Below are 24799 nucleotides of genomic sequence, written 5' to 3' on the forward strand. Positions count from 1 at the left end.
TGTACTTTCCACCAGATTGAGTTTGTACTTTCCACCATATTCAAAAAATATCAGAACATCTCTAAGTTTGTAAAAAGTTAATAATGCAAAAAAAAGACTTTTTCTAATAAGTCTACTATCTAATAAAAGCACAGTTTTAAAGTGGATGTATATATTAGAAGACAATATATATGTACAAAAATAATAGAAGAGCAAAGATAAGCCATTCAAAAATTATGAGTAGAAAGAAAATATAAAAAAAACAAATGTGGAGAAAAATGTTCTAAAAAACTAGAGGTATGAAAGCCAGCTAATCAGTACATTAAGGTCTACAAGTGTTCCTACAGAAGAAACAATAATGTAGTAGATAGATACAGATAGGAAATGGAAAACCTACTGAATATTTGCTATCATCATCTTTGTTATTATAGGACATATGATGAACACACTAACATCATATGTCAGTATGACTGGTCGGTATTGGTCAATGGTAAGCACAGAGCTCTATGGAGACCATTGGATATATTCACCACTTGGAGAACAGGTAAAAGTAAAAGGCCAAGGGAAGCCTCCCCCCTTTTTAGGTTCTCTAAGTGAAAAACTTGTCCCCCTTTCATTTACTTAATGAGACAAACAAATAATGCTCACTCTCGGTCTCATCCAATGGCAGAAGGTGCCTCTTCATAAAGACTATTAATATCCTCAGATTGTTGCAACAATGTTGTGCAACTACAGTGTGGGGTGGGGTAGAGACCTCTGAGCTACTACTGGGTGGGTGAATGACTGACTTCTGGCTCCTTCCCGCTGGCTTAGGGAAGAACAGAAGGTGGATTTGTTTGCAGATTGAGCAACCTTTCTATGCTTGCTTATGCCTGACTCCCTCCCTTTAAACATTAACCATCTCTTAAAATATTTGTTTTTTTTGTGCCCAAGGCTAAGGGGACCTCAAAGGGGGAGGTAGAAGGAAAGAAGAGAAGAGAGGGAGGAGGGTTTCCTAAGTAAAGAATATGTTTTTTTCCCACAAGCACATATGAAGTGTTCATGATGACCAGCTCAGCTTCCAAGATCCAGGATTTAAGGACCAAGTGGAACATGATTCCATCTTCAGAGATTGCCAGTCTAACAAAGAAGACAGGAGGCACAAGGGAATGTAAAAGAAACCCTATCCCCTTTGATGGACCTCTCACAGGAAGGTTTTATGGGAAAATAGAGAAAGAGAACAAAATAGGAGTACATAATCTTAATTTCCAGAGCAGTTGGTTCTCCAACTTGAGTGAGTAATAAAGGGTCATGAAAGAGTTGTGTGAAATACACTTTACAATTCAGCAGGTCTGCTGTTTCAATGGATCTGTAGGGTGTCGCCTTCATTCTACCTCTAAATTAACTCAAGTGTTCCATGACCACATGGGGGTGCTGTCCTGCCAGTGCAGAAGTCAGGCCCTAGGGTACTCTTCAAGCATCTAGTCAGCCTGCAATGGATTGAAGGAATGGCAAATAAGAAGAGCCTACTAGAGATGACTGATGGAGAGAAATGGAACGGAAAAACATAAGCTGTGTGTGAAAGTAGAGAAATGCCTTTTTAAGAAGCAAATATTGCTAGAGACCCTCGGACTGTGGACCTCAGCTGACTGGTGTCCATATGATTATGTCTGGTCTTTAGCATAAAGCCAATGAGTTGCCAAAGCAAACTCTAAGAGCTGATAGGAGTGCAAATTCTTTTAGCTGTGGATATTCACAGCATCCTAGAGCTTCTTTGCTATGTCTCTTGACTTTCTTCTAGATAACTCCCTGCAGCATTTGTTTTTCTTCAGATGAAGATAATTAAAACCAGGAATTGTGAAAAGGGGTTGTTCTGGAAAAGACTCGTTAACTCAGCAGTCTTTGGGGTTACCTTTTCTGATTCTTGACAGCTCTAAATAGCTGCACCTCTCTCCTGAAGAATTCCTCAGAACAGCAACCAGATGATACAGGAGAAAACTATGTAATCCAAAGCTCTGCCCATGAAGCTGGAGCTCTGAAGTATGAGGAACTTCCACCAGGGTCTACAAATTATATTTATCATTTTGAATGAATCAATATGGTTATTTTCTTGGAGGGGATGGGCAGTGGAGGGGGGTAGAAAAGGGACGGTTGCTGCCATTTCTCACTGTGCTCAGGGATCACTCTTAAAAAAGCTTGGAGGAACCTTGTACTATCTCACTGGCCTGGTTCTTTTTCTTAACTGGGCTTTTTTTTTTTTTTTTTTTTTTTGGTTTTTTGGACAAAACCGGGCGGTGCTCAGGGGTTACTCCTGGCTGTCTGCTCAGAAATAGCTCCTGGTCGGCACGGGGGATCATATGGGTCAGCGGGATTCGAACCAACCTCCTTTGGTCCTGGATCCTGGATCGGCTGCTTGCAAGGCAAACGCCATTGGGCTATCTCTCCGGGCCCTTAACTGGGTTTCTACCACATTCAGAGAACTTGGAATACATATGAGCTAACCCTAGGAACATTTAGTTTTTCCTCAACATCCTATCAATGCCTCAATTTACTCTGGCACTGTGTGTACTCCCCTTCCTTTCCCCAGATGAATATCTCCCTCCATTATTCAGTTTCTGCTTTAGGGCTACTGTCCTGAATTCTTTCTTAACCATCCCCTTTACCAATGGAGTCATCACGTGAACTCTGTTCAGTTGGGACCAATCCATTTGTCCAGAAATTCCCAGTATCTAGTCTCATGTCACTCAAGCATGACAATAGGAAATCAGACTGATCAAAGTTAACAACTCAATGATCTGGGACAATTCCACGGATCTAAGTCTCACTTCACATGTCTGTAATATGAGCAAAAAATCATAGTTACTATTAAGGTTAAATGAACTTGGTACCTTAGATTTCAGAGCTATCCATAAATGCCAGTTCCTTTTAAATATATACCTTAACATTGACTCTAATCCCATGGATTTAAGGCAGAGCAGATGCTCCTCAATGTTTATTGAATTAATAACTAGGAGATGTGGCCTTCTCACTAGATCTGCTTAGCATGTTTTAAAGAGTGGCAACTCAATATACCTACTTAGGCATCAATGTTTTATTTGTTTAAAAAAATCTGTTTAGCAAAGAACCTTCTGGGTTTTTTTTCCAAAGGGGTCCCCTGGGACTCTACCTTCTTTTTATATTTTTAATTTTTATTGTGGTCAACGTGAATTACAATTGTTTCACAAAAAATACTTAAGGAACATAGTGACAATAAATGAGGGGTATTTCCACCCACCCCCAGTGTTGTCTTCCCTCCAACCCTGTTCCCAGTATGCATGCCATATCTCCCTCTTTATCCCCATAGAGCTAGTGTCACTGTTCCCCACTTGTACAGCTTGTTGTAAATTGGGTATCATTTCTGTTGTCATTGACTATGGGTTTGGTGTTCAAGCCTGATCATTTTTCATTTTCACTAAATATTCATTCAACTGACTGTTTTGGTACTATTCATCTCCCCCTCCCCGCAATTGTGAGGCTGAACAAGAGGATTCCAGAACTGTGGTTCTGTTGGAGATATACGGAAAGATATGGGAGAAGAAAACAAAACGAGCATGTATGGAGTCCTTAGTTATTCCCATTGCAGTATGCTTTAAGGGGAGAAACCCTGTATCTCTTAGGCCAAGGGAATTCCCATTCTAATTTCCCCAATATTTACTGTGCCTATGCAAAAAAAAAAAAAAAGAAGAAGAAGAAGAAGGAACACAAACCTTTCTAAATAGTTGCTGGTTTGGGTTTTTTTGGTTTATTTTTTTGTTACTACTGTCCTATTCTTTTTGTTTCGTTTTGTTTGTCTTGAATTTTTTTTTTTTTGGTTACCTTTTTCTTCCTTTTTTCCCTTTCTCCTTCTAAAGAGAAAGTTATTACGTGAAGAATTTTCTAAGTAAGATAAGCAGGCTCTTTTCACTTTTCCTTTTTCTTTGTTTTGTTTTATTTTGGGGGTCACACTCAGCAGTGCTCAGGCCTGGCTTTGTGCACAAGGATCATTCCTGGCAGTTCTCAGGGACATCTGCAGTGTCAGAGATATACCCAAGTGACTACAGGTAATACAAGAGCATTTGCCACTGGTTTGCTCCTCTTAAGTACCAATTGCTCTAGGTCAGGGGTCTCAAACTCAATTTACCTGGGGGCCGCAGGAGGCAAAGTCCGGGTGATCCTTGAGTGCAAAGTCAGTAGTAAGCCTTGAACATTGGGGGGTGTGACCCAAACAACTAACACAAAACAAAACAAAAAAAGATTCCTCTAGGGTAGGGCCACAAAATGTTGTATGGAGGGCCTCGAGTTTGAGACCCCTGCGGTGCTTTTCTTTCTCTTTCCTTCCTTCCTCTGGTTTGATCTCCTCCTTCTGAAGGAAGACATTGGTAATGGTAGCTAGTTAAGAGTCCCTTAAACTGAGCCTAAATTCCTTAGAGGAAAATAGCTATATCATTTCATAAATTCTGTTATAAATATCTACATTGAGCTTTTCCCTCTCTCATTTTCACCTTTTGAAATAAGCTGGGAAGATCAAATAAGCAAGATCCTTTTTATCATTTTATCTTTGTTCTCCTTTTGTGTGGCTGAATTGTTAACCTTCTCTTTAAAAGTAAATTAACTTTTGTCAACAGTTGAGTGACTAGTTCTAACTGCCCACTACTGACAGTCTCAGTATGTGATGCCACTACTTCCCTCATTTCCTCCTTGTCTTTATTATTTGCCAGAATCACTTACAGCTCTTTGCATGGCTGAGCTAGATGTTATTAGGTCAGTTGGTTTAGGTCCCTTAGTTCAGGAATTTAAAGATAACAAAAGTAGACTGAGTGCAAAATGAACTGCCCTCTTCTTAGAGATCTTAATCAAATAATGAAAGGTTATATATGAAGAGGTAATGCCATAAAAGCAGGTGAAAACCACACTTAACAGATAATTTATTGACTTTTCTTTTTCATTTGGGAGACCATGAGTACTGTCTCTCTCAGGAAGACTAATAGTGAGTGAGCTACTCAACTGCCCCAACCCACCAGTTCCTGAATCTCTGAGTCTCAGCTGTGTGCCAGGCACCGTGAACATCTATAGGCCATTCCCTGTTCCCTGCCATGTCTTTTCTCCCATCTCTTATCCAGTTGGTGCATCTTATTCCATCCTTCCTCTTAAGAATTCTGTTTCTTCTCAGCCTGTCTTAATCTATCCTTCTTCTTAGCACAGGCAAATTATTTTTCTTGGGTGGAGAGGAAACTTTCCCTTACTCTCCTGGGTTTATTTCCTGCCAATGCTGATCAATTGGTGTTAAGCCATTTAGCATAAGAAAAATTACAAATTTAATTGTTATATATGAAGAAGGGATGAGGATGTAGATTTTTACAGTGAATCAGAACAATGTGAAGCATTTATATAACCTAAGTTACAAAAATGTGATCCTAAAAATTAATTAAAAGTTGTCTGGGGCTGGAGAGATAGCATGGAGGTAAGGCGTTTGCCTTTCATGCAGGAGGTCATCGGTTCGAATCCCAGCATCCCATATGGTCCCCCGTGCCTGCCAGGAGCAATTTCTGAGCCTGGAGCCAGAAATAACCCCTGAGCACTGCCGGGTGTGACCCAAAAACCAAAAAAAAAAAAAAAAAAAAAAAAGTTGTCTTAGATTTCAAAGAGTAAGAAGGAGGATTCACATGATGAAGAGTGGGGGACTTTCCTTAATAATAAGATATTTGCCTTGCCATGTAAATTGGTTTTTCTGATAGTAGTAGTTTCTCATTAAAATTTAAGAAAAAAACTTAAATTCAGGTAATAGTCTACTTTTTTCTAGGTAGTTAATGTAATGATAAAAGTTTCTCATGAAACTATAGGGCTTGAAATTACTTCTATCGCAAAATAACACAACTTGGGAAAAATCTATGTGATATTATCAGGACTGTCCCTCAATTTCCCACAAATTTCTTGCTCCTAAAGACTAACGTTGACAATCATTGAGCCCAGATGTGTCTTGTCCAGTTGGTGTGGCCAATGCCAGCTCATATTCTTGCTTCCCATCCTCCAATGATGGCTGGTGATTAGCTAGTGGTATGTTGTCCAAGTCTCAAATCCATAGATACACAGTAAGAGACAACATCTATTGAGTCAGTCATTCTTGAACATCAGCTATGAGCCATTATGCACTTTTAAGCTCTAGGAATTCAAGGATGAATGGAACAAAGGACTTCTCTTCAGGAAGCACCAGGAAGACAAGTAATTCCAGAATGACCAGTGTATTTAAAATTAGGTACAGAAAGTTAGGGAAATGGTATAGGAGTATAGAGCTTCCTAGCATGCAACCACCCTGGTTTAATATCCAGCTCTGCATATGGTCCCATAGCACTTCAAAAGTAATCTCTCAACACAGAGCCAGAAATAGCCCTATGTGCATTATAAGGTATGGTCCAAAGAACAAAACACACATACAAGAACTAAATAAACAAACAAAACTAGGTACAAACAGGTAGAGAAATAGTATAAGGAGTAGGACATTTGCCTAGTATGTAGCCTACTTTCATCATATATGATTCCCCTGAGCCTAGCCAAGGACACTCCTGAACACAGGGGCAGAAACAGCCCCTCCTCACCACAACATGTGGTGAGGCCTAAAAACAACAAAAAAATAGAGTAGGAATGTGGTACTAAAGATCCAAGGAAATGACTAGCTCTACCTTGGAGAACAAGGTTTTGTAGACAGAGAAAAGGAAGAGGAGAGACTAAGTGTGTCTGTTGAAAATAGAGAAGGGGGGGAAATGGCAGGTCTCAGGAGCTGGCCACAATGCACAGGGCTAGCAAGAGAAGAGGACAATGTAGGGAAAGGCAGGTCACTATCAAATGGAAGCCTCTCATCTTGATCCTATTTACATTAATATAATTATCAAATAGCTCAGCATGGAACTGAAAAATAATACACCTTTTAGTCCTTCCCATCCATCTGAAACCACCAATTCAGCTCAAGTGCAGTCAAGTAATTTGGAGGTTAAATTTGAGAAGGGATCAATGAGAAAACTGTCCTCCAAGCAGACAGTGGTATACTCTTGTCTGGTGAAAGCTGCTATTGAAACTGGGATATAATCAGCCCAAACCTTCAGTTTAATAGATCCAACTGACCTCAGTCCTCCAGGAACCAAAGTTTGTGCTGCTAAACTAACTTACAGTTAGAACTAACCTTCTATATCTCTCAGTCACAGGAAATAGTACAAGACTTTCTGTGAAAGAGCTTTGCGATATTCCAGAGTGCACTACAAATGCACTGATATTTAGTATTGTCCATAACACACCACCAGGCATGCTTTGGAGATTCTCATACCAGAAGAGGCAACTTTAAGGCAGAAGGTAGATTATGAGGAAGTCTGGTCAGATGAGTTCAGTTAAATTTGGTCTAATATTATTATTATTAAGCATGAAATATTTGTATTATTGTCCAGGCTATTCACAAGAATCACTAGAAAGCAGCCACACCACAGCTTGTTAGGGGATCTCTAGCTCTGGAACTTGTCTGTCCTGTTTATAAAACTGGTTTCTTTACCAGCAGGAGGACTGGAGCCTTTGATATGCTAATAAGTATAGCTAATTCAAGGGCCCTTTACCACATTTTCCCCCTGAATTTGAGCACCAAACCCCTACAATTTCCAGGTTCAATGAGCTTGGAAATTTTCCAAGACCCTCCAGAAACAGCAGAGTCTACTTTCAATCCACTCTCTCTTCCAGTAAGACAATGGCAGTTGGGTGAAGTGAAGAGACAGGAGGAACTCTGTAAGCAGCTACTATGAAAGCAGAGGCTGTGGGGCCCAGACTGAGGCTCTCTCCTGCTAAAACCTGCACTGCTACTCACTTCCTCACCCAACTACCATCTCCTAGTTACCAATCCTGATGAGCCATCTCACCCCTAAGCCCTAATTGGTTGATGTTTTTAGCAAGGTCAAGTGTCTTAAAGAATTCACAAGAAGGACCAAGGGCCACAGGGTTCAATCCACATCTCCTGTTGCTTTAACTCTATTGCCTCATAACTAGTACCCTCTTTCCTGCTATCAACTTGCTACTCTATTTTTGTGTTTTGCTTTGGAAGGCAATGGTCTGTCTTTATTCTGAGACCTTTCCTGTACAGTGTAATAATGTAGTTAATTTTATATGTGCTTTAGAGAGTTTGTTGTGGGAGTGATAGAGGTGGGATTCTAGCAATATTCAGAGATTCAGGGGTGAGGATGGGGTGACACTCCCAGAGATAGTCAATCAACAGGGTGGAATGATGTGGTGCTGGGACCTCATGGTACTGAGGATTATCAGGGTCACTCTAGTGGAGCTCAGAGTCCTCTAAAGTTATACCCACCAAAATTGAGGTTAGAGAAACAGGGAGATGTGAGAAGGTGCTGGGATTGATCCTGATTCCTCACATGCAAGGCATGTGCTTTGACCCCCTGTACTGTCTCCTGACTCCTAAGTTTGATCTATTTCTCCATATATGTTTATTGCTTTGCTTATTTTCATCTCTAACATTTTGGTTTTGGTTTTTTAAACTTGGAAATAAAAAAAGACTTTAACTCAGATGTTTCCATATTTAGCATTAATAAAGTGAGTGGGAGTGGGAAGGACCATTTCAGAATTTCATGTATAGAAGCTTGTCACAGGTGGTGGGGGTGGGAAGAGCTGCTTGATTGAACCCAGCATTTTCCCTGTCTGTTCAATAAAACCTGTTTGGAACCTTTGGCCTTTTGAGCCCAGCCAGTCTAAAGATATTACTGAGTTCTTGTAATAAAGCAAAAAAGACAGCTGATTTAGGAAACTACACAATTAGGGAAAATAATCCAAACTTCTCCATTTGAATAAGAAACTGTCCTCCCTCTTCAAGTTTTCTCTCATTGGAATTTTACTTCTATTCAAGAGATTTTTCTGGCCCACCCTCCTTGCTATTTTGGAGGAGCTTGTGTTTTTGTTTTCTTGTGGTGGTGGGAATAGAACTCAGGTCCTTGTCATACAAGGCATGTGCTTTACCACTGAGCCACTTCCCCTTGGCCTGGTCCTTCTCCTTCCACTAGAATTGGTTACTTTTAAAGAGGCTCATTTTCCTAGCAGACATATATAAAGAACCCTTCATCTCCCCAAAAGGTGAGTACACATTCTTTTCCAATACACACAGGAAATTCTCCAAGATAGACCACATGCTGGATCATAAGACATATCTCCAGAAAATTAAAAAGATAGAAATCATATCATAATGTTTTGAAAAGGGAAATTAATCACAAACATATGTGGTTAAAATAACTCAAACACCTGGAAATTAAATTATATATAAATAAGGATTTTTTTCTAAATAAAAATAGACAAAAACAAAATCTTAGAAAAATAAATATATGAAAGAGTCATCGTATAGGGTGCAACATTGGCCAAAGAGAACAGAACTAGAGAGCTGGTCCTAAGAACAGAGCTTTCCTGGAGTCTTCAGCACATTGGAGAAGAGAAAAAAGCACTCTGGGAAGGGGTATGTTGTTGGAGCAATGTGAATGCATGGAAATATCAGAAACAGTATTGTAAATCATGATATCTTGATAAAAGTGGAAGAAAAATATCAAAGAATAAAAAGGAAAATCCAATTTTACTAAAAAAATGCTACTTCTTCTATTTGCTTGTGTTTGAGATCCCACTCTTGATGGCAAACACCTTTCTGATTGTCTCAAATTCAAGAAATTGGGCTTGGGCCCGGAGAGATAGCACAGCGGCGTTTGTCTTGCAAGCAGCCGATCCAGGACCAAAGGTGGTTGGTTCGAATCCCGGTGTCCCATATGGTCCCCCGTGCCTGCCAGGAGCAATTTCTGAGCAGCCAGGAGAAACCCCTAAGCACCGCCAGGTGTGGCCCAAAAACAAACAAACAAAAAAACAAACAAACAAAAAAAGAAATTGGGCTTGTAATGAGATCAAGTGCTTAATCACCACCACCCCCACCACCAGTCATCCTGCCCTATGTCCTGTTGAAGATGACTCTCCACAGTTAAACAGGCTCAGACCTCTTAGGCTTCAAGGTGCTGCCTCCTTCTTCATTCCAGTCATCAAATCTGATCTAATAACTGCCATTCAATTCTAAATTTCTAATTCCTCCTGTGTGAGTAACTTACTTTTCTTTTCTATCATCGCCAGGTCTTGTCTCTCTTCTCTAGAGAACTGAATAATTTTCTTGGTGATCTTCTCCTAAGATTGTGCTACTCCTCTGCAGCAACACTGAATAAACCCCATCCATCTAGAACTTTTTTCAGTGTCTGGTGGTAGATGTTGAGGAATATGGCAAATTACATCAGCATTAGCTATGACTTCAAAATGAGTTTTGTATGTCACTGCATATCTGAACCAAATAACTTATACTGTTCCTATACCTATTTACCCAAAGGTAGTGGGGTCTTCTCCTAAGGACCCATGTTCCTATTGCTCCCAGAATAGGCCAAGTTCTCCAGTTGACTTGATTTCTCAATATCTTGTTCTATTCTTCATACCAAAAATTTTCCACTCTGGCTGCATTCTAAAGGGCAGTGCTCTTAGGTAGACTTCCTGATGAGTTTAGTAGGTTGTTTCTTAGATAACCTTGTTTCATGGTCTATTGGCCACAGCAAGTTTCACACAGACCAGAGAAAAACACTGTTAACCAATAATAGCCTTGCACTGTGTTCTTTCATTGGATTGGTAGAACATGGGATCCATTTGGGACTGCCAGTGGTAAGGCTCAAGACTACTAGACTAGGGGCCAGAGAGAGAGCATGGAGGTAAGGCGTTTGCCTTTCATGCAGAAGGTCATTGGTTCGAATCCCGGCATCCCATATGGTCCCCCGTGCCTGCCAGGAGCAATTTCTGAGCATGGAGCCAGGAATAACCCCTGAGCACTGCCAGGTGTGACCGAAAAAATCACACACACCCAAAAATATACTACTAGACTAGAAGTTCTCAGGCCACCTCTTGAAGTCCTTAATAAATATTTATAAGTTGTTCTCTCATTGACTCATAATAAATGTTTATAGAGTAAGACCTTCAAGTACCATATTCATTCTATATTGTTGAGGCTACAGCACAGAGGTTTGCCAGTCAGGGTTTCTGTTATTGGGTTCTCTGTTCCAGCATTCAAAAGACAGAGACATATGCCAACTTATACATGACATGTATATTGGTCTTGGGGATTCAAACCTGAAGGCAATTGAGCTGTGAAATATATATGTAAAAAATGGGACAGGCTATTCTGGGAAAGCCACTTTAAATACTGAAGCAATGATGTGAATCATAAGATGATGACAACATGTCAGTTGTGGAAGACAGAGTGAATTAGATAAAGGAACCAGCAAAGTACAAAATCCTGTGGAAATGAACTTTGATGAATCTGAACAACAGAAAGGAAAATGGTGTCATCATGATGAGCAAAGAGATGCATGAGACAAAATGAGTTCAAACAGAAAAAATATGGACTGGATGCTATAAACTTTGAGAGTTTATGTAAAATGTTTTTCTTCCCCCTGAAGATCCATGGGCAGCCACATTGCACATACTGGGATAGAGACCAAAGTGATTCAACAAATATAAATGTTAAAAAGACCAGAGTGACAAAGTATGTATCTAGGTATTTTCTGGTCATTCATGAGGGAGCTTTGAGGGAGTAAAGAATAGCAGTTTATTAGAAATCCACAGACCAGCTACAATGGCTCCTGGAACTAATCAAAAGGTTAGCTTCTTTGAACAAATCAAAGAAGGTGATTAAGTGGATCTTAGTGAGCCAGCAGAAACCCAATGTTCTTTAAGAAAGGGTTTTTATATGGGAAGTCTTGAAGAAGTAGATAAAGACCCCAAGGTTCCAGAAGCTGTAGAAGTGAGCTCTTACACTGTGACCATGATCTCAATCAAGATAATTAATTTGCTATGACCAAGACATGATTGTGACCAAGACAAAGCAGGCAGAGATTATGGATTGCAACAATAGATCATATTAGCGATGCAAATATGTCTACACCAAATGCTAGAAAGTCTGAAACATTCTTCCTTCTCAGCTCTGATTTTCTGCATAGTGAAATATATATATATATATATATATATATATATATATATGTTCAGGAGCACTGCACACAAGAATGTAAAAATGCTTACAAAAATGGCTGCCCTGATATTTATTTAGGTTGGGCCCCGGAAGTTTCCAATCTGCTAATCGTATAAACTCCTACTCCAGGCAAAATGGCCTACTTGACCTTTTTAATGGCCTGATCAGCAGATATGCTTAAGCAGATCTCCCTTGAGAAGGACATTCTTCTTTCATGATTGTTCTTTTTTCTTATATGGTAGTTTAGACTTTGCTAATATGCAAGGACTGGGTGAAAAAAAATAAAAGGAAAAAAAAGGCGATCCTACCAAATAGAAGGTACTTTTTTAAGTGCTAAGACTGCTCAATTCTCTGACAAGCCCTGCTGCCTTGGCCAGCAGTGAGGCTTTGGAATAAAATTAGGACTCTGTGAAGGATGAATGGCTTCAGTCTGTCTCCTACAGAGCTCTGCAGTGCAGATGGGGCCAGACTCGTCATTTGGTTCATAAGCTTTAATAGAGCGTCTTTCATTCAAAGATCCCAGGACACTTCACAGCTGCTAAAATGATCCTAAGCAAATATTTGTAGCCACACAGTACAGGTGGGAAAATGGCAGCACTGAAAAGAAAAAGGATGAATCAAAGACCCCAAGTATCAACTGCAGAGGCAAGATGAGAATTTGGGACCTAGGGCATAACCTAAGAAAAAATTCAGGACCTAGGAAAAAAATCATGGTCAATTTTTGTGTTTGTGGGGGGGAAGGGGTAATCCAGTATGACAATGGGATGTGAGCCTGCTGCTTCCTAATCATAGATCACTTAGGCACAGATGGTTTGGAGGCCTACATCTCTAAGGAGTTGGAAGCTGTAGCAATTCAAGTTCTCTAATTAGATTGACAGTATCTGTCAGAGTGACTATATGCACTAAAGTGCTTTCTCTGTTCTCCATAAATTCACTTGATAATGTCAATTAAACTTACTTCCTGTGTTCTGGTTCCCAACAGATCAATGTTTAAAATTAACACATGGTTATATTGCAAGATAACACAGCCTACCTGTGAAGACTGCAGACTGGTGCCTAAGCAAGGGCCAAATTGCTAAGATTAGAAGGTGGTATGGTCTGAACCAGAGAGATGGATGACTGGTACAAAGGACAAGGAGCTTGCCTTACATGTGGCTAAAACTAGTTCAATCTCCATTGCTGCAATGCTGAGTCAGAAGTAGTGCCATAAGCAATGCCCAGTGTGAACTCAAGTCCCTGCCAAAACACATGATCTGAATGTTTGACACCACACACCACACACGTCTCTCTCTTTCTCTCTCTCTTTTCACACTAAAGATGTGGTATTAAAAATGATTCCGTTAAAAATAAAAGAAATGATTTCGTAATGAAGTTAGAACCCTCAAGAATAAGTTAATGATCTTAGAAAAAAAGACCCTATCCGAGAACTCTAGCCCATTCTGCCATGAGGGATACAAGTGTATAGACTGAAAAGATTCTCATCTGCTTATTTGATTGGTCTTAGACTCCCCTCACTCAATACATTGTGAGTAATAATTTCAGTTGTTCCATGTTCTATGATATTTTGTTACAGAAGCTCCAACAAAGACAAAATCATCCTTCATTATGGCAAACACTATTCTCACACTGCTGAGAAAATAAACATGACTCCAGTGTCATAACTTATATGGCAATCTTTCTCAGCTCTCTACCCAATGTAGTCTCCTCTGACCTTGTTTTTTTCTTATAACCTCCCTGTCTATCCCCTAGTCTCATGCTAGGATACCCCACTTATGCTATTTTCATCTTGGGCTACCTTGGTATATTTTGAGAGCCATATATTCCATGGATAAGATCCATTTTTTGAGGATATACAAACTCCTTCTTTTAAGTACCCTCACTGGTGCTGATTAGTGGAAAGATAGATAAGAAAGAAAGAATAGGAAAGAGAAAAATTTAGAAGGGCTCCAACACTTGTGATGACTTGCCACCAGACATATTTTTCACCCCCATGAAAGATTCAGCAATTAATTTGTCTCTAGAATTAGCTGTCAGGAAAAACCTGACAAACTGGCATTTAGGAATACTCAGGAATCCTGCATGACATCTGCCAATACATCCAATATGGTCAGGGGTCATGTTGGCCCTGCAGAGTACTTCTATGTCCTTTTGGACTCAAATTCAACTCCCTACTGTTCCATTTGGGTTAGGAGTGATAGCAAGGTGTGTAGGGCATTTGCCTTGTAGGTGGCTAAAGTGGGACAAACCTGAGTTTTATCACCAGGATCCCATATGGTCCCAAGCCTGCCAGGAGCAATTTCTGAATAAAGAGCCAAGAGTAACCACTGAGTGCTTCTGGGTGTGGTCCAAAATCAAACAAAATAAGCAAACAACAACAACATAAAAAACCTACTGCTCCATTTGATATTATAGTATCTTGGGCATGTAACATCAACTCTTGGTTCCTAATTTATCTGGGTACAAAGAACATGTACCTAGCAGGTCTTTGAAGTGAGAAGTTATAGAGAGAAGTGCTTAGAACAGAGGTTAGTCTGCAATTGGAATGTAATAAATGCCAGTCAGGGTATATTACACAATGTAGTGAAACCATAGTCCCCGAAAATGCATCAAATGTGGGTTCTTATTCAGTGAAAACCCAATTTATTCTTGGGTCCAATTGAACTTGGGCATTGCACTAGACTAAATATCTGAATTTAAAGGGCCTTGGCTAAAAGATTAATTTTGTTGGAGGGTGTAGAAGTAGGCTGTGCTGAGAGAAGTCCTTGCTGCCCACATTGGCTCTCCTCTGTCAAGACTGATGCAACACCCAGAGACAAGCCCAATTTGCTTACTCAAGCTGCACCCACATCCCAGGCCCACCCAGGATCTCAGATTCCAAAAACCTCCGGGGCAAGGCTGCAGAGACAGTTTTCCCCCATCAGTCTGTCAACAAGCTTGCAGTGAAAGGGGTATCCAGGACCCATCAGGTGGGAAAGCCCAAGGCTGGAGTGGGATACAATTGCAGGAAAAGAATCGGGATTGAAGGGGGTGGTCCCCCAATGCTAGGGCTGGTCTGAGCAAGTCCAGGGCAATGGAGAAAACATTATATTCTATAAAGTGCCCCCAAAAGTTGAGAGTATGTATGATTTTATTGGTACTGCTTTCATTCAACAGACAGTTAGTATCCACAAAGCAGACAACAGAGCAAAGATCTGTGTTGGCATCACCCTTCTTGCCTACACCAGGGTAATTGCCATGTATTGCAGAACCCAACCACTTCCTCTGGGAAGTCCCAGGAGCACAGGGTCTTGAAAGGTGCCCTCCTGGCAAGAAAGATAAGAGCCCAGCAGAAAACACAGTCACTACTCCCTTCTTTTTGGTGAAGACAGAGTCCTTTCATTTGTTTTTAAGATAGAAGTGAAACTTCAAAAAACAAGACTATGGCCCAGGAAAAGGTTCAGCATTGAATTATTTTTATTGCATCTTTTCTTTCTGCAAACAGACAGGGAATATCTATTTCACTGTGGTTCAGTAGCCCCGGCTTACAAACAGCAGAATTTGCTTGAGAGTTTTCAACAGGCTGTGCTCCTTTGCTGACTGAGCTGAGCGAGTCTATGATCTCCACCCAGCAGGGACCTCCAGGTGTGGGTGAAAAGGAGAGCAGCTGAGTAGCTGCTCGCCAAGGAACACAGGCTCCCAAATCCTTAGTGCCAGGCGTGGAAGTTGGAGGGCAGGCAACAGTTTTTTCACTAGGACCCAGGATCAGAGAAACAGCCCCAGAAGCCAGGGAGTAAAGTGGGGTCCAAGTGTCATGGGCGGACACACTGATCAAGTCAGCCTGCCATACCAGGGCCCACAAGGGCCTTTCCTGCATCCCTTCGCTGGTTCCAAGCCTCCCTTCAGACTGGTCTAGATGGCGCTAAGAGATTTATCTGCAAATCTTCTTCCATGCTGGTGGCCAAGGCTAGGCATTGGTCAGCTGCATATATGGAGATTTGTGGAGTCCATGGATTAGTTATTCTGTTACCAATTTGATTGGCACCACTCTGTGCCCTGACCTTACTCCCTCCTGCTTCAGTTGTACTAATATCACCACCTCATGGACAGAGTAACTCACTACAGAAGACATTATTAACTATATGTATATGAATATATATGATTATCTCCCAATACATTGTACTCTTTTCCAGGAAAGTAACTTCCCTTCAATCTTTTCAACTATGCAGATGCAAAGAATGAATCATAACCCCAAAAACTAATCCACAGGAATTGTGATCAGATTAAAACCATGGTGCTAGAAACTGATTAAGTCTAAGTCTTTACAGATTGTTCATATATATGATATATGTGTGAGCACTAAAATGCATTTTTATACATATATGTGAGATATAGGTATGTGTGTGTGTGTGTGTGTGTGTGAGAGAGAGAGAGAGAGAGAGAGAGAGAGAGAGAGGGGGAGGGAGGGAGAGAGAGCTCTCACTTTCACACAAAACATTTATCTTTTTTTCTTGTTTACAGGTAAGTAATAATAAATTTTGGGGGTAGTGGTGTTTTGGGCCACAGGGGTTCCTCCTGGTTATGTGCTCAAAAATCACTCATGGGTTGGGAGACCATCTGGGATGCCAGGGATCAAACCAAGGTCAGTCCTGAGTCAGAAAAAGACCAAATTTGTGAACATTATTGTATCTTTCAATGATATCATAAAAATCATTGTTAAAAAGTTTATTAGGCTATTTATTGCTATTGATCTTTCTGTTATTTGTTTTGTTTATGAACATTAGGTGACTTGGAATCCTCACTGACATCTAAATTGGTGTGGTCCTACTGGGATGACAGTATTGAAAAATTTGGAGTTGGGGTTATGCATAAGATCATGTGGTTCAGGAATTACAAGCTCTGTGACTGATATTTCTGCATTTGGGGGAGTGATTTTTAGCTTCCAGTCCTTCCAGAAGTATGAGAAGATGAGAGGAGGGTACTTGCACTCACTTTAACAAAGTCCTGGCTATATCAGTTTAAATAGTGGAATACCTGGAGTTTTGATAGGTTTGGTATCTCTGCAAAGATCAGTAGTTATGCGGTGAAGTTGGGCCATTACAAACTGGTGATTGTGAGTTGTGAGTGCAGCTGGTAAGGCTTTGACCTTGGGTATTTGGCCTACTTCTTCCCCCAAGCTTTCTTGTTTTCAGTTGTGATGCCAGTGTATCCATGATTTTTCATGATTTGGTTTACATCTCTTTCAGAAATAGAGTGAATCTATGGAGTTGCCCAATGTGTTGATGGCATTTGTGCGGCATGGTTTCCAACACATTTATCTCCAATCTCTTCCTGTAAATAAAATGTTTAAACAAAGCATATTTTTATTTGCTTGGATATATAAATATGTGACATATTTATTTATTATAAATATGTGACATATCCTAGAGCCATGGCTAGATTACACCTTTAATCTATTTTTTTTTTGTTTTTTGTTTTTTGTTTTTGGGCCACACCCGGTAACGCTCAGGGGTTACTCCTGGCTATGCGCTCAGAAGTTGCTCCTGGCTTGGGGGACCATATGGGACACCGGGGGATCGAACCGCGGTCCGTCCAAGGATAGCGCAGGCAAGGCAGGCACCTTACCTTTAGCGCCACCGCCCGGCCCCCTTTAATCTATTTTTAAGGTGCCCTTTTCTGTTTTTCTCACACTTCTTTAGCCATACCCCAATTCATTTCATTTGATTTCATAATATAGCAATTATTCAACCTTGGGTTAGGAAAAGCTTGAGATAAATATGAGACTATGAGTTTGATATTTGGCATGGTTGCTTGCTGAGTGCAAGCAATCCTGAGGCAACTGCTACTTGGAATCCCCAACACCATAACTGAAATATGCAACTCCAGGCAGCAATCCATTGTCTGGGACCTCCTTCCAAGGCAGCAATCACAACAAAGAGAAGGAAAAGGGGAAAATTATTTATCCTCTGGTGTTTCAAAACAGCCCTTGGATGGGGCTGGATGGTGGTGGATGGTGATGGAGGGATGAGAGACCTTTTTCCTCCAGCCTGGGCCACTTGTCTGCAACCCTTTCCAGCCGGCAGGTCTGGAGCTTCAGAATAGCGGCTGGGAGAAAACTCACAGGCAGTCTTCAGGAAACATCAGCTTTATTCATGCCCTGGCCAACATGTGTGTGGCCTACCCTAACCTTTTAGGCTGGATCCTTATTCAGCCCTGCATTGTACCTTGTCTCTCAGCCATCTCTCCGCATGCTTCTCTCTCAATCCATCCTCCAAATACTCTACTGCCCTTCAGGCAAGACCTTTTGTGACCCACCAAAGACCCCTCCCAGAAATAGGCAGGTCTTATTAGCAGGTAAGGTTACAGGAAGAATGGGGGATGGGTTAACACTCTGGGTCTTGGGATGCATTATCAGTAAAAAGAAAAAGAAAGGTAGGTGGTATGATTCAATAGAATTTGACACACTCCGGCATTTAATCAATAGTGTGGGTGGTGATTGGGGGGGGGGTGGCTAAGAAAGCTGCAACTGCTCTTGAGGAATATTGCTTATAGAATATTTTATGTTCACAAGGTTCATGATATTTAGGAATATTTTGTGGTCTGGAAGCAATTTGGTTAGCATCTATGACTTTTTGTACATTTAGTTTAGTACATAGATTCATCAGAATTTGAAACTGAGTTCTAGGGTGTGCCTACTGATGATGTTTGATAACTTTGTGAAAACACACAGAAGAGGACCTAAAGGCACAACTCAAGGTCTTAGAGAGCCTTCATTACAAGCAGAGGTAATTGCAGTCAACTCCCTGGTGTTTTGCATGCTCTAAGCACAATCCTAGCTTTTTTCTATCTGCAGTTTCTGGTGCTGTATATGATTTAAAATCACACCAGAGTCAGATATGTGGAAGCACTACATACACACAAAGAATTTTGGTTCCTGATGAGTACAGCAGCTGAAAAAGATGTGTGAGTAGAGGCCAGGGAACCTCTAGCAAGTGTGTTCATGAGCATTTTAGCAATCCCACTGAGTACCACAACAATAACTTACATGCATAAAATTATAATGTGAGAGCCTTTGCAGGCACACAGCTAATAGCTGAGTGTATGAGCTCTGTGGCCTGAAATAGGACTCCCAGCAAGTGTCACAGCTAAAAATAAAATGTGTACACATCATAACCAGACATGTATACAACCCTATTCTTTAGCAACAACAAAAAGAGGGGGAGAAGGAAAGGAATTTTATAAAAAAAGAAGAAGAGAAGAAGAAGAAGAAGAAGAAGAAGAAGAAGAAGAAGAAGAAGAAGAAGAAGAAGAAGAAGAAGAAGAAGAAGAAGAAGAAGAAGAAGTTGTTTTAAGGACAAGCTGAGAAGAATAATAATGGCTGTCAATACTTTTCTAAGTAGTCTGATCCAAGCTAATACGTCTATGGCAGTCTGAGAAAGGAAGAGGGGGACATATTACTCTTTCTGCATAAACTACAGAAGCTCTACACAATTCCCAACTCTCTTCAGCAGAAAAGGCCCAGCTATACCACTTAACCTTATCAAACATCTAAGCCACCTAATTTATATTAGATCTATAAATCCTGGACCACACAGACACTTGAACCCTCACAACACCTCAATATCTTATAATATTAGCCAGTAATACCATAGAAAATCTAATGGGGAACTACCATGATAATTTACTTACTTCAATGTGCCTACTCAATAGCACCAATTCCTAGCCCAGTAAATCCCTAGACACTGAGTTTAGTAATAATATGGAGAGATATAATAAACATTTTAATTTATCCTGTGTTGATCAAAGATTTGTTAGTCCTAGTTACCTTTGTATTGTAACAAGAAGTAAATTTGGTTTTGCCTGCATGTAGGCAGATTATAGTGGTGGGTGGGTGACTGGGGATACCAGCGAAAGGATGGTCACACTGGTGGGGGATTGGTATTTGAACATTTAATGCTTAATATTACTGTATTATGAACAAATCAGTAAATAGTGGTATTATAATAACATTTATAGAAAAAAAGTTTTAAGGGTTAAAGATATATCTCAAAGGGTGAGCACATGCTGGACATGGAGGCCTAGGTTTGACCCTCCACACTTCATGATCCTTCAAGCACTGTCAGGAATGACCCCAAGCATAGAACCAAGAGTACTCCCTGTTTTGGGTCTGGCCCAAAACACAAACCAAACTCAACCATGTCAAACTAATTATTTTAAATCATAAAAATAAAAGCACAGAAGCTTCGGAGTAAAAGCCATATTTTGAAGTATGGTTACTTCAGAGTGTTGCATGAAATAAGTTGGGGCAGGGGTCTCAGTTTTCCTAGGGTTATAAACATAATATTACCCCTTGCTCAGCCCCTTACACCTAGGACAGCTCACAGATGCATCATATGTCATGTTCCATGTGAAAACAAATGACTCAGCACCTTCCACTCTCTCTCTGTTCTCCTGGACTACCCCAGTGAACTCAGCAAAGAGTTCAGAATCTACTCCTCTCAGTCCAAACACTGTGCAACCAAGTAACCAGCAGGGTAGTCAAAACCAGCATGCTAGGGTACAGAATAGACATATTAGAGATGAACCAAGACAAAGGTAGTCAACCTAGGCCATAACTTTCTATGACATGGTTTCATCCTCTTAAGTGAAGAGCTTGAGCTTAGTGATGCTTAACTTCCCTTTCAATACAAGTGGCCTCCAAGCCTCCATTTAAAATCCATTCAAAGTTTGAGTTTGCTGGTGATAATAATAATTTTGCTAGAGTATTAGAGCAATGACAGAATCCCAAATAGCAGGAAATCAAGAAATCAGGAAAGCATTTATGTTTGACATACATATCCTACGTATTTCATCAACATATTGATTTGCTTTGCTGACAACTAAGTGGGTTTTGAGAAATTAATAATTGATGTTAATAGTGGTTTGCATTTTATGACCCCTCATGGACAGGCAAGAGAGGACAGAACCTGGGCCTGAGAGAGCTCAGAGTCATAAAATTGGTTTGACCTTTATCCACCTACCTACTGCCCTAACCACAAGAATTAGTAAAGTTCATTTAGTAAATGCCTTCCTTACTCACAGGGGCTTACAGAGCAGATTCAGGTTTAAGTTATTATTACTACAGTTATTTCAGGCATTAAATATTCTAATACCAATTTCACCAACAGTGTAGACTTTTATTCCACCAATATTTCTCACCCAAGCCTGCTTTCCTCAGTAGGCACAAATATACTTACTTTATATTTTTTGTTACTACATAAAGGTAAATGGAATGATCAAAATTTAGATTAATAAAAGTCAATTTGTGATAACTGTTATATCACTGTGGTGTTACTAATGTCATTGTTTGTGGCTTACTGTGCTGGTTGATGCTAGCTGAGCCTTATTTGTTGAGGTTTTCATTCATGATCTTGGTTGATCTTCTATGCTACTTCCTATCATATTTACTGTGATACTACTCGGCTGACAGTACTATGAAGTTTGGAGGTGTTGCACAGTCAGTCCAGAAACTATGGAGCAAGAACCATTTTGGTGGCTAGGTAAGCCTGGTCAGGTTCACTTGTGCAATAGTGTCATTCCTATGTCAGAAGGTTATCAGGTGTGGCTTTAGGCTGCTGTGCCTTCCAATAGAAATGGTAATCTGCCTGCCCCGTGTGAAAGAGGCCCCAGAGTTCAGCCCACACTGATCTACCTGGGAAAACTGGATGACATCATGTTTTCTACAGGCTTAGTTGTGGTGTTGGGTCATTTCTCTGCTAGCAAGATGGCTAATATGCATTTTTAAAGACAAAGATAGATCCCCTCCAGCCTGACTGTACTGGCTTCTGTAAAATAATCTTTTTGTGTTGACAAACCCCATTTATGTGTGTAAATGACTCAATCTTTGAAGGAGAACAGGTGTTACAGATTAAATTTACCTACCTGCTACTACACACACACACACACACACACACACACACACACACACACACACACACACACCTTTCTATGTAACATCCTTTAGCCCAGCACATCAGAAGGTGACCTTGCTTGAAGTAGAGCCACTGTAAATGTACCTACTAAGAGAAGTCCTACTGGAAAGGAGTATGCCTTTCATCTTGGGTGACTAGTCTTTCTACACAAAGGACATCTCTGGGCACACACGGGGAGAGCCAGTATATGAAAATGAAGGCAGGCATTTATATGTCACCTACCAACTGATGAATTGAAAAGTCACCTGCCAACTCCCCATAAAGACAAACAACATATTGGTCCTTGGAAGGACCCAATATTGTTTGCTGACATTCTCATTTCAGACTTCCAGTCTCCAGATCTTTGAGATGTTGTTTAATAATTTGGTGTCAGCCCTACAATTTTGTGTTCATTAAACCATGTTTAAATATGAGCCTCTGGTGATCTGAGTGAGCATCAGTATGTTACGCCTCTACATTTGTGGGGCTCTACTACAGCAGTCACTCCCTCAGATTGATCGTAAAATGAGTTGCCCATAAAAGCTAAATATCTATGTGTCAGGCCTAGGGAGAAACATTGTTGAACATCCATAAACTGAAAATGTTGGAGAAGTGGTTACTGAATTCCACTGTGGGTCAAACATTCTGAGATTCAGTATGTTGATCCATCAACCTAATTCCCTGTTGTGTGTGAAAGCTGAGATACAGCAGCTGCTTCGAGGGGGTGGAGGGGTGCTGACCTCAAAATATTCCCAGGGGTTAGCAAGTCCAGAAGTCCTCTGGAAGAGGAGCTAGAGTTCCAATTACCAAGAAACCAGACAAAACATTTCCACTGCAGCTGGACTGAAATTACAGTGGATATGGTGCTTGAAATGCACATGGCTAAACTAGGTTCAATCTTATCTCACCTGATGTTTGATCCTCAGCACTCCATATAGTCCCCTGAACCCTGCCAAGAATGTTCCCTGAATACAGATAGAAGTAATCGCTCAGCACTGCTAGGTGTGACCTTAAAACAAACCAAAAAAATCCCGAACTTTATGTGGCTCTCAAATGCTGAGCAGAGACTAGACAAAATCTGTAAAAGAACCTATTAGCAAAGAACAATTATGAAGTGAAGCATAAAAGCTTTCTGCAATAATTGCATAATAGTTCATCACTGCATAATTGTCCTCACACCATTTTTTATTCCTTGGTGTGTGTGTGTGTGTGTGTGTGTGTGTGTGTGTGTGTGTGTGTGTGTGTGTGTGTGTGTGTGATGCTTCGGGATTACTCCTGGCTCTGCCCTCAAGCAGTCTTCAGGAGACCATATGCAAACCTGAAGATCAAACCAGGTCATCATATAAATTAAACATAAGTTAATTATAATTCAAAGATTAAAGGTTAGTCATAACTTAGTACATTAACCATCGTACTAGCTCTTCAGCCCTGTACATTGACTTAAGTAATAAGGGCACAATTTTTTAAAGAACTGTGGATAATGGTTTTATTTTACTTTTTTTGCAAAGAACATCAGCATAAATTCTATGATGATATCAGGAAAGCAGCAGGATGTCTGAGGTCTGGTGACAGTGGCTCAAGCTCCTCCTACTTTTCTGAAGACATAACACGCTGGAAGCCACAATTTGAAATTCAATAAAAGGACTGGCCTGTCTCCGGAATTGACGGCAGGAAAGAGCATAAAAATCCACTCCCAAACCAAGGTGAGCGGTTTTCCGGCTGTTGGAGGAAATGCTGGGAAGTGGAAAACTAGAGGCAGAGTTTGCTTATGAAAAGAAGGAGGTCCTATATGTTGGGGGTACTGCAGGCACATGTGTATTACATGTTTATCTGCCACCTGCACAGAATAGAGCAGCCTACATTGCCTGCTACTGTTTTTCCACTCCGTTCTGAATAGGGGAATCATCCTTTTACATTTGACTTTAATTAGCTGTGGATTTGAATCCATTTTGGTCTCATCATTACATTGATTGTATTACTTCATGTCTCTTGGTGAAAAGTAAGGTGTGTGACTACAGAGCAAAGCTTAGTAATTGAAGTCCTTGAATAAAGAGGAAGAGTTAAACCTTCTTATGCTAACAGTACACAGACATTCACTACTTTCTGATCCACAAAGTTCCATGCTAGAAACATGTACAGGGTATATACTCAAACTTGAAGGGGCCCATAATCAAACTTCAATATAAAACAGTAACAGGAACATCATGTTCCCGGAACCACCACTCTTCCTGCTCTGCTTTCATACTCAACATTTTCCCTTTCTGCAAACAGCCTATCTTACAAAATAACTTTCATCTTGTAAAATCCACATTCCAAATTACTTTATCTACCAGATCTAATAAATGGGACTACTCCTTCCCCTGATTATAACCTGGGATTTGGCAAAATTTCTTCACTTACATTAGTATCTGCAATGCAGCTAATGGCCATTACACTCATTTTTAAAAAATAACCTGGTTAACTCACTGCACCATTTTCCTAGTAGTGTTTTCCCCCTCCTCCCCAAGTACTACTGTCTGATACCTCTATGGCATTCTCAGAAAGAGGCAGGGGAAAATTCTCTCTTCTGAATAAACTATAGCAATTGAACACCATTCCTTAAACCCTCTGACAGAAACTGACCAGTTATATAACTTAATCTTATCAAACATTCAAGTTATCAGATTTCTTTTAGATTTATAAATCCTATTTAAATCTATAAAACACAGCTGTGATACCTCAATTTTATTTTATTTTTTGGCTTGGGGGCCACACCAGGCAGCACTCAGGGGTTACTCCTAGCTCTGCATTTAAAAATCACTCATGGTGGGGGCCAGAGAGATAGCATGGA

Source organism: Suncus etruscus, chromosome 4, assembly GCF_024139225.1.
Source record: "Suncus etruscus isolate mSunEtr1 chromosome 4, mSunEtr1.pri.cur, whole genome shotgun sequence".
Classification (NCBI taxonomy): domain Eukaryota; kingdom Metazoa; phylum Chordata; class Mammalia; order Eulipotyphla; family Soricidae; genus Suncus; species Suncus etruscus.